Source organism: Carassius auratus, unplaced genomic scaffold (assembly GCF_003368295.1).
Source record: "Carassius auratus strain Wakin unplaced genomic scaffold, ASM336829v1 scaf_tig00014999, whole genome shotgun sequence".
NCBI lineage: Eukaryota > Metazoa > Chordata > Actinopteri > Cypriniformes > Cyprinidae > Carassius > Carassius auratus.
The window spans coordinates 42027-52500 of NW_020524535.1; the positions used below are offsets into that span (position 1 = coordinate 42027).

Consider the following 10474-nt stretch of genomic DNA (forward strand, 5'->3'; position numbering starts at 1 on the left):
GTCCAACGTAAAGCCTTTATGCATGAATAACTTTATGCCCGTTTTTTTTTTTTTTTACTTTTAGTTTTCCTTTCTCTTCCCTGGATTGCTGATGTACTCTACCCAGGCATAGATGTTCATCCATCAATTATGAACATTCAGCCGCAAACACGAGGTGCGAGCGCGGATAGGAGAATGGAGGAATTTTTTTTCAGACAGTAGATGATGTCCCCTCTGGGAGCTGGTGCTCTACGCAGACTGCGTACTCTGCGTTTAGGGAGCGATGGAACTGAACACCTTTAATATTGCAGACACTAGTCCATATCGAGATTTGATTTTGATTTATTCATTCAAAAATGTAAAACTCGAATCATTTGAGTCAGTTATGGGGATCGTGAATCATTTGAATCAGTTCGGGAGTTCGTAGCGGGATCGCGAATCATTTGAGTCAGTTTGGGGATCGTGAATCATTTGAAACAGTTCGGGAATTCGTAACGGGATCGCGAATCATTTGAGTCAGTTATGGGGATCGCGAATCATTTGAGTCAGTTTGGGAGTTCGGAGCGGGATCGCGAATCATTTGAGTCAGTTCGGGAGTTCGTAGCGGGATCGCGAATCATTTGAGTCAGTTTGGGGATCGCGAATCATTTGAGTCAGTTTGAGAGTTCGGAGCGGGATCGCGAATCATTTGAATCAGTTCCGGAGTTCGTAGCGGGAACGCGAATCATTTGAGTCAGTTTGGGAGTTCTGAGCGGGTTCGCGAATCATTTGAATCAGCTCAGAAGTTCGTAGCAGGTTTACGAATCATTTGAGTCAGTTCGGGAGTTCAAAGCGGGTTCGCGAATCATTGGAGTCAGTTTGGGGATCGCGAATCATTTGAATCAGTTCGGGAGTTCGTAGCAGGTTCGCGAATCATTTGAGTCAGTTTGGGAGTTCGGAGCGGGATCACGAATCACGAAAGATTCGCGTTCGTAAATTTTCAAATTGCCCATAACCTTTAATTCGTTGCTGCCAACTTAACAACTGGGACGTGTGTCACTGTGAGGATCTATAAATCATACAGAATGAGTTTTTTGAGATTGTAAAAATGCAGAATGTTTCCTGTGAGAGGTAGGTTTAGGTGTAAGCAGATAGAAAATACAGTTTGCACAGTATAAAAACCATTACACCTGTGGAGAGTCCTCATAGACCACAAATGCAAGTGTGTGTGTGTGTGTGTGTGTGTGTGTGTGTGTGTGTGTGTGTGTGTGTGTGAAAAGAGCTGTAGAAACACATGATTTGTCTCTTACACACAGATGAAGGGAGGTTTAGTTTGTCCTCGTTCGACCTCAGAGCTCTGCACATGTGCTCCTCCGTCTATCTCACTGCAGATAACCCTGACGAGAGAGACATGATAGTGATAGACACACACACACACACACATGCACGCACATGCACACTCACACACACACACACACACACACACACTCTCTCACACACACACACATGCACGCACATGCACACTCACACTCACTCACACACACACATGCACGCACATGCACACTCACACTCACTCACACACACAAACGCACACACACACACTCTCACACACACACACACACACACTCACACACACTCACACTTACTCAAAACACACACTCACACACATGGATCGATTGCATAAGGAGCACATGATAAATCTGCTGATTTGCTGGAGAGACAGGTGGGACTTTGTCTCCCATGGCAACGGACATGTGATGAAACACACTTTACCTGCAGCGTGTTCCTCTGACCGGTGTTTGCATCAACACAGAAATACAGATACATACATGGATATTAGTTGATCAGAATATTCCACAGCAGAGACAACACATTCTTGTAGCACACGGAGAAAAGAAAGCAAACATGAGTTTGAGCAGAAAGCAGCTCTGAAGTCATCAGTCATCAGAGATCTGCATGTGAAGTCTTTCTGATGGGGACTGTGTCACTCATGATGCTGACCAGTGAGTGCACTTCATAGCTCACATGTTAGCCTTTGACCTCCTGGAATCTGTCAGATGTTTGGCACTGTGTGTGTTTAGGGAAAACCTGTCATAAGTACAATTACAGTATATCTTAAATATTGAGTATATCTGAGATGTTGCATTTAAGGATGAGCACATAACCTTAGCTGAAGATGATGATGACGATCTCAGGAGAAATACATGTCATATTATTATGCAAACACTTTTACCCATCACGCACAGATTCATATTTAATCTGGAGAAGTGACTCAGTTACAGTGTGGACATGAATGTGAGGAGAAAGTGAGGCATCTGTTACTGACTCCAGCTTCACGTCGCTTGTATTAATATCCTGCGGCTGGAAGCAGATTGCAGTGGTGTTATATCTGCATTCCAAACTCAAACACACTCATGTTTGGGATTTACTTGGAAATGTTCGCTTAGAAAGTGCTAGTGTATGCCACGAATCATTTCAAAGAAATGGCAAGACTGAACTAAACATTAAATATAGACATTAAAAGGTAGAAAGAATGAAATATGTTTTTCTTTTTAAAACATGCTCCAGTAACCCTTATTTACAGTTGGTAACCCTTTACAATAAGGTTTAATTTCTTAACATTATTTAAATACTTAACATGAACTGACTCTGAACAGCATTTATTAATCTCAGCTAATGTTAATCTCAACATTTATTACCACATGTTTAAGATCAAAAGCTGTATCTGTTAATAGTTAATGCAACTAACACAAATGTGACCATTAACAAAGGTTAATAAATGCTGTAATATAAATGTATTAATTGTTAGTTTATGTTATTAATTAACTGAGGATGACAGATGAGGCCTTATTGGTTTTTTTCAGTGTTGGTTCCATTTTTCATATTTTGTCACTTAGATGTATTGTGGGAAATGTATTAGTTACGTAGTCATGGCAAAATCAATGATTCATGAATTATGTGTTAAAAATGTGTTAATTATGATAACGCACACACGTCCATCTAACGCTGGAGTCACTAACAGTGCTTACAGTGTTTCTCTGTCTAGACGCTTTAGTCAAAGTCTGATTATGATGCAAGCCTGTAACTAGGAGTGTGACCGAGACCGAGTGTTTCTCCAGCCGTTAATGCAAGATTATTCAAATGTTTCCGCAGGAAATTAAAGGCTTTGATTGTTTAGTGCTGGAAATCCTCTTACAGACTTTCAGCTTCTGTACATCGGGCCCCACAATGTTTCTGGAGAACGTTATAAAATATCAGTCACGAGGAAAAAGAAAGCATTGTTCTTAGCAGGAGAATATGCTTTATAGAAACCATTCTGAAAGATGAATATCTGGCTATTTAGAATAGACTGATTCCAAACTAGTATGTCCTAGTGTTACACACTCTCACAAGTCTGTTTATTCATATCGGTTTATGACATTAAATATGTACTTTAAGTGATTCGCTCTTCTGAAATGTTCTCATGAGGTAAGACTGTAGATAGTCACAGTGCAGATCTCCAGACCGAGTGTTAGAAGCAGTCTTTCATTTCAGGAAAAACACTAAAAGCTGATGAGACTGAAATGAGAGGTTCCTGCTCTCGGAGCTTGTAAAACCATGCAAAGTTCTCCAACAGAAGACGGATGTAATCACTAGTGCCTCATATAATCTATAAATTACCCAACGGTGTCTTTGTACGTCAACAATTCACATTAACATTCATATTTACAACTTTCTGTTTTTGCATCATGTATTTCATCTGCATGCTGCAGTGGTTTTTGTACTAGTGTGGCACATTTACACTCTTCACGGATTTATTTGAATTATTATGATCCATAATTCTGTTTTCCATGTTTTGCATTTACATTTATGCATTTAGCAGACACTTTATCCAAAAAACTTCAAACAACAGTCGCAATGCAATCAAGAGGAGGAATGCAGAGAAGAGTTTATTTCATTTCTGTTTTTATGTGAAAGGGCACTGCATTGCCATCCCATAATGTCAAGACACCTTTATTTAGTCACATACTTTATGAAGTCACATACGAGAATGATATATTACAGTTACGTGTGCATCTTAGAGAAATGCATGTGGATGAAAGAGCCTGGAGACTGTGGGATTATCAGATGATGGGTTGCTGAGAAACAGCGGCTGGTTCGTGTGAGTCGAGACGGAGCTGACTGAGGCATGCTGGGAATCAGTCTGTTTATTAAATACAGTATGAGAGACTCCTCTGAGGATGAATGAGCCTCGCTCGCTGCGATGACAGTCATCAGTCACAGCCTTCATCGTGTTTCATCAGCGCTGGACACCAGCCACCTCCTCAGTAAGCCTGCGGATCTTCTCACTGTCCTCAGATCAACCCAGGGCCGCTGCCAAGATTCAGCTCAGTTTAGAGAAGGTGCCAACCAGCACAGAGAGATGGAGGCCCGGAGACAGAATCAGTCAGTACTGAAGATCCCCAAACACACGACGAGAGCTGCTGCTCAGAGGACGATCCTCAGATGAATAATGCTGGAACAGAGACTTCACCACAAAGATGAAGATGACGTAGCTCTCGTTTTGCACTGATGCAGCGTTGAGCAACACACGTTCAGCAGAAGGAACTCATGTCTGCTTCCACAGAAACATGATCATCCAGTTCACATCTAGACACACACTCCTGTTCCTCTGATTACTGATGCACTCGATCCTGAACGATGCCACAGTGAGAGCAGACTTTCACAAAGAATCTCTCATACCTCCACAGCCTGAATCTTCTTCATATGAACAGTTCAGACGCTCGTCTCAGTCTGTTTCCGTAAATATAGAGTTGAGGAGTGAATGATAAGGCAGTGCTGACGCTGGCATGTGTCTCAGACGTGCTCCTCTGCAGATTCACATCAAACACACACTCCTTACTCTGTCTTTACTAATGCGGTGCTATTTGTGTCTGGCTAAATGTTGTTTGAACAATGAATGCATTCTGAACTTAAGAACTTAACATATTTACAGCACAATATGATACAGTGTGCAGAACCTGACATGTTTAGGGTCAAAGGTGATACAGTAATGTGTGGCTGTCACGTGAAGCAATGGCTGTTTTAAGATTCTTGCCCTGAGCATTTATATGAAATAATAACTACCGTGAACACTATAGCTGTATATTCAAATAAGAAACGCAGAACACTTCCATTTCCACAGAACAAAAACATTGATTGATTTAAAGAATGAAATAAAAGATTCATTCATTCAAGCGATTTGTTCATAAATGTTGATTTACTGAATCATGAATGAACGACTTGTGATTCTGTTGAAGGGTTTAAATAAATGGAAAACACTTATGGTTAGATCATTTTTAGGTTTGGCTAATCATGTATTTCAGTAATTGACTGATAAATCATCTTGAGTACAGTCGGCTGCTTTACGCTGAGTTAAGGCAAAATTCTGTGTAAAGACATAATGCAGCATAAAAGCTGGAGTAAATAATGCCGGCTCTGACCCAGTATCAGTACTGTGTAAAGGTGTAAATGCATTTATGGCACCTCTGAGCAGCATGAATCCATCTGTTTAAAGACCCCTGCATGCCACTTCAGAAACGCTTCTGTGCCATCTTCAACTAAACTGTTTCATTCATCACTGCTGAGAGTATTACACAGCTTTGTGACGGCAGTGATGCAGTTTTTTTGAATGCTGTAGAAAACTTGATAACTGACTGAATCTTTTTCACTTCAGTTTCTAGAACTCTTAAATAGTTCCTGACTGAATGTGTGGCGCGCGCAGTGATCCGGGTAACCGAGGCGAGCGCCGCCTGCTGTCTTCAGCTGATCCACCGACTCAGACACACATCCGTGATTCCGTGCGCTGCTGCAGGTCATGAGGGAGACCGAGGACAACTTCAACAGTTTTGATGTTAACAGGAGACGCACTGATATTAAAACGCATTCGCGTCCCGGTCCTCGACGCAGTGTGAGCAGAACACGAGCGGAGCGGCTCTCTCTTCAGCGTGTGTTTGGAGGCGGAGTGACTGACTGACACTCATTCATCACATAAAAGGGAAGTTGAGCAGCTGAACATCACAAACTCTTCTGAGATTGATCATGAACACGGTGAAGGCGCTGAGAAACGCGCTCGCCTGTCTGGTGATCCTCCCGCGCTTCCTCGTCGCCGCCTTCATGCTGTGGTGTCTGGATTTTCTGTGCGTGAGGAGGAGAGTTTTGTTCCGTGTGAGGAGTGAAGATGAGGAGGAGGAGGATGAGGAAGACCCTCCGCTGTGCATCTCCGACAACAGCCGCATGTTCAGCTGGGAGTCGCTCAAAGCGGTGTTCCACGGACACAAGCTGGACTGGCTGAAGTCCGCGCGCCTCGGACACGACGCGCCCAACAGTGCAGTGGTTCCGCTCGCCGACGCGACGCGCAGACGCGTGCTGGACTTCGCGCGCGCTCACAGGCCGCTGGTGCTCAATTTCGGCAGCTGCAGCTGACCTCCGTTCATGACGCGTCTCAAGGCGTTCCAGCGGCTCGTGCTCCGGTACGCGGACGTCGCCGACGCGCTGGTGATCTACATCGAGGAGGCGCACCCGTCCGACGGATGGGTCAGTTCCGACGCCCCGTATCAGATCCGCAAGCACCGGAGTCTGGAGGAGCGGCTGAGCGCGGCGCGGCTGATGGCACGCGAGGCTCCGGGCGTCGCGATAGTCGCCGACAGCATGGAGAACTCGACCAACAGCGCGTACGGAGCGTATTTCGACAGACTCTACATCGTCCAGGACGGGAAGGTGGTGTATCAGGGCGGCAGGGGACCGGAGGGTTACCGGATCTCCGAGCTCCGACACTGGCTGGATCAGTACCGCACGCGGCTGCGCGACGCCGTGATCCGCGTGTAAAAGCGACCAGAGACCAGGGTGAGAACTACAGCGGCTTCGAGCTCCGTGAATAAGGCTCGACCCCCCCGATGGACGTGTGTAGGGGGTCGGACAGAAAGAAGCCCACGCGTAATGTGAAGACGCATTTCTGGAGTGTTTTCGGACATCGCCCGGGCACACGCACTCATTCAGGGACGCGCGTTCATTGCGTGGACAGAGTGCACGCGCAGAGTCCAGATGAGTGATAAAGTTTACCCTCGATAACTTCATGATGTTGAGCTGAATACAGGATTCACAGCAAACACTCAAATAAGCGCGCGACATATTTCTTCCTTCAAACACCGTTTTCGATTTTTAAATGTTGCAATGTAACTTTTTATATTGCGTAGTGACGTAGTATGATGTAAAAATGAATTCATTTAAATTTACATCAGAAACATGAATGTAAAACACACAGAATGAGGCGTAATTCACACCCTGTCCGAGCTGCTCTAGTGCTCGGGGGTCAGGGGTCAGGGGAGTGTCCAGGACTGAGTCTGTGCTCGTGCGTGTTTAGTGCTCGTCCTCGTGCCCGAGAATCTTGCTGTGCGTAAACGGTCTCTGTATTTTTGTGAAGGTCGATTTTTAAAAGGTTCAAGACCAGAAGATCGACTCTGATGTATAAAATACAAGACGAATACATGTAAATTATTCATTTTTATCAGATCCATTTCGTAATAAAACATTTCATCTGAACACTAGTGAAGGATGTGTGTTTGACTGGACGTGTATCTGATCATGAGGAAAGAGTCATCTTCACATCAGAATGAATCTTTCTGTCATCGGTTACTGTCCTTCATGAGCTTCTTTCTTCTGTTGGACTCAAAAGATGATGTTAGCCGGTAGCCATTGACTTCCATAGTATTTTCCCCCTTAATATTGAAGTCACTGGGGTCCAGCTGCTGTCTGAAAACCAACATTCTTCAAAATATCTTCTTTTGTGTGAATGATGTCAGAAGTTTCATTTTTGTGTGAATGTGACTTTAATACCTGGACGTGTCAGAAACATCATTGCACTGTGGTGTGTGCTGCATGATAAAAAGCAAGTCTCCATCAAAGACAACATGTCTTTTCCAGTTGCTTGGTTACAGTTTTTCAGGCAAAACTAAACAGATTTTTGATCTGCTTGTTCTTTTATTGCAGGAACAGTTTCTGAGCTGAGAGGAATGAATGATTGAGTTTGACATGCCACACACACACACACATGGGGACTTGTGTCACGGTGGGGACCTAAATTGAGGTCCCCACGGGTAAACAAGCTAATAAATTACACAGAATGAAGTTTCTTGAAAATCTAAAAATGCAGAAAGTTTCCTGTGAGGGTTAGGTTTAGGGTTTGTGTAGGGTGATAGAAAATACGGTCGGTGCAGTATAAAAACCATTACACCTATGGAGAGTCCCCACAAGGATAGCTGACCAGACGTGTGTGTGTGTGTGTGAGACAGAGAGAGAGAGAGAGAGTGTGTCTGTATGTGTGTGTGTTCTTGTTTTTGTGTCATATCAGGACACAACTCTGTATAATGACATGGGTATGACACAGGTATTACAAGGAGAGGGTGACTTATGAGGACATAACCCATGTCCCCATTTTTCAAAACACTTATAAATCATACAGAATGAGTTTTTTTGAGAAAGTAAAAATGCACAAAGTTTCCTGTGAGGGTTAGGGTTAGGTGTAGGGTTGGTGAAGGGACATAGAATATACAGTTTCTACAGAATAAAAACCATTACACCTATGGGATGAACACACTTTACACAAAAACAAACGTGTGTGTGTGTGTGTGTGTGTGTGTGTGTGTGAGTCTGTGTGTATTCAGGTTTAAGTCCCCACCAGAATAGAAAAACAAGTACACACACACACACTCATACACACACACACACACACACTCTCTCACACACACACACACACACACTCTCTCTCACACACACACTCTCTCACACACACACACTCTCACACACACACACACACACACACACACACACACACACACACACACAGATCATGACGTCTGTCCATCAATCTCTATTAATTTTGTTAATACTCCATCATTAGCAGAACAGACAGTGTATCAGTGTAGTACAGACATCTGGAAGATCTCGCAGCGCTTTATATTCAGGGTTTGTGACCAGCGCTGCCAGGGAACCACTTCAGCCTTTTAGCATTTTACTCCCATCATGCACTTCTCTAATGAGTATTAGCATGAGCGCTAAAGCCGTGCTCTGGCGTCAGCAGCGCTTCCACATTATTAAACATCATTTATCTGAGGACGAGCTCTGCTAACAGAAGCCTGCTTTATGAAAACTAAATGAAAAGATGACGTTGATGTGACGTTAAAACAGCAGATCATCGCCTCCCTTCTAGAAATACTGGACTTTACAACTTTGAAAGTGACCTCAATCATTTTTCCCGTTAAAGCATCTCATACAAGGAAATAGAAATTGAGCTTTTGGAAAAAAGTTTTGAATCTCATCTCAAGGAGATCACATGACCAGACAAATGTTTAACTGATAATAAATGAGCGTTTCTATAATGTCTGCACAACTCACTAGACTTTAAAGAAGTAGTTCACCTGAAAAAGAAAATGTGCTGTAGATGTGTTCCTCTCAGGAGTCTGTGTCTTCACCAAATGTTCTTCAGTGCACATCTTTGAAGAATAGAACAAGGAAAGACCAAAAATAGAAACTGGTTTCTTTCTCTCTGATGTATTCTCTTTCTTCACCAGTAGAAATGAAATTAAAAAGATAAATCACAGATTCCTAGTGTTCAGAGTCACAGAAGGAAGAGTTACTCCCCGAGACAGAGAATGTGGCGTCTCTCTCTCTGTCATGTGTTACAGAAGGGCCTTCAATTAAAGTGTGAAATTACATTTCTAAAATGTTCCTCTCAGTCGACTAAAAAGTGTTTTCCCCGGTGACTTCATAAGAATGCATGAAGGACAGAAACGGACCTGCTGTTTTCTTGCCTGTAAACCAGTGCTCCGCTTCAGTGAAATGATTGAATTATCCGTGCTACCCTTTCTTCAGAAGTGAACACTGTTTGATGTTTTGGCCGAGGCGAATATTTCCCAGCCGGAGGGAGAAAGCCCTTCTCTTCACTAACGAAGTGTTTGGCAGCGGCCTGTGATCCGGTTAGCCTCTTTGAACAATCGCTGGACGTCAGAGGTTAGAGGTCACGCTTCATTAAGTGCTGATCTGCCTGTGCTGTTCATCTTCAGAGAACACAAAGACCTCGTGATGACACGTTCATCCGTCACAGACGACCTCTGGAGCCCGGGGTCACGGCTCAGATCCAGGCACACACACGGTCAGCTTCTCTTCTCTTTCCCACTGAGGACACAGTCTGCCCTGGGATCTTTGGAGAGAGCCGACACATTGCTCTGAAGCGGTCACTGCATGCGTCTGCGTCAGAACGACAGGAACACGACCGAGAGCTGAAGAACCACACACAGACATTTAAATCAGAACGACAGGAAGAGCAAATCCTAAAGTGCAAGATAAAATGTAGATAAAAAGATAAAATGTGTCTTGAAAAAGAAGATAAAATGTGTCTTGAAAAACATTTCCAGTTAAAAACAACTAATTATGTGCAAAGGAATTTCTTTGACATTCATTTCCATTTCATCGAGACGATGTTATAGTTTTAATCAGATGT

At 43.5% G+C, this 10474-nt stretch overlaps 1 pseudogene; it reads left to right on the forward strand.

The window, feature by feature from the left end:
• Positions 1-3882: 3882 nt before the first annotated feature.
• LOC113074526 (thyroxine 5-deiodinase-like) lies at positions 3883-7981 on the forward strand (annotated as a pseudogene).
• The last annotated feature ends 2493 nt before the right edge of the window (positions 7982-10474 follow it).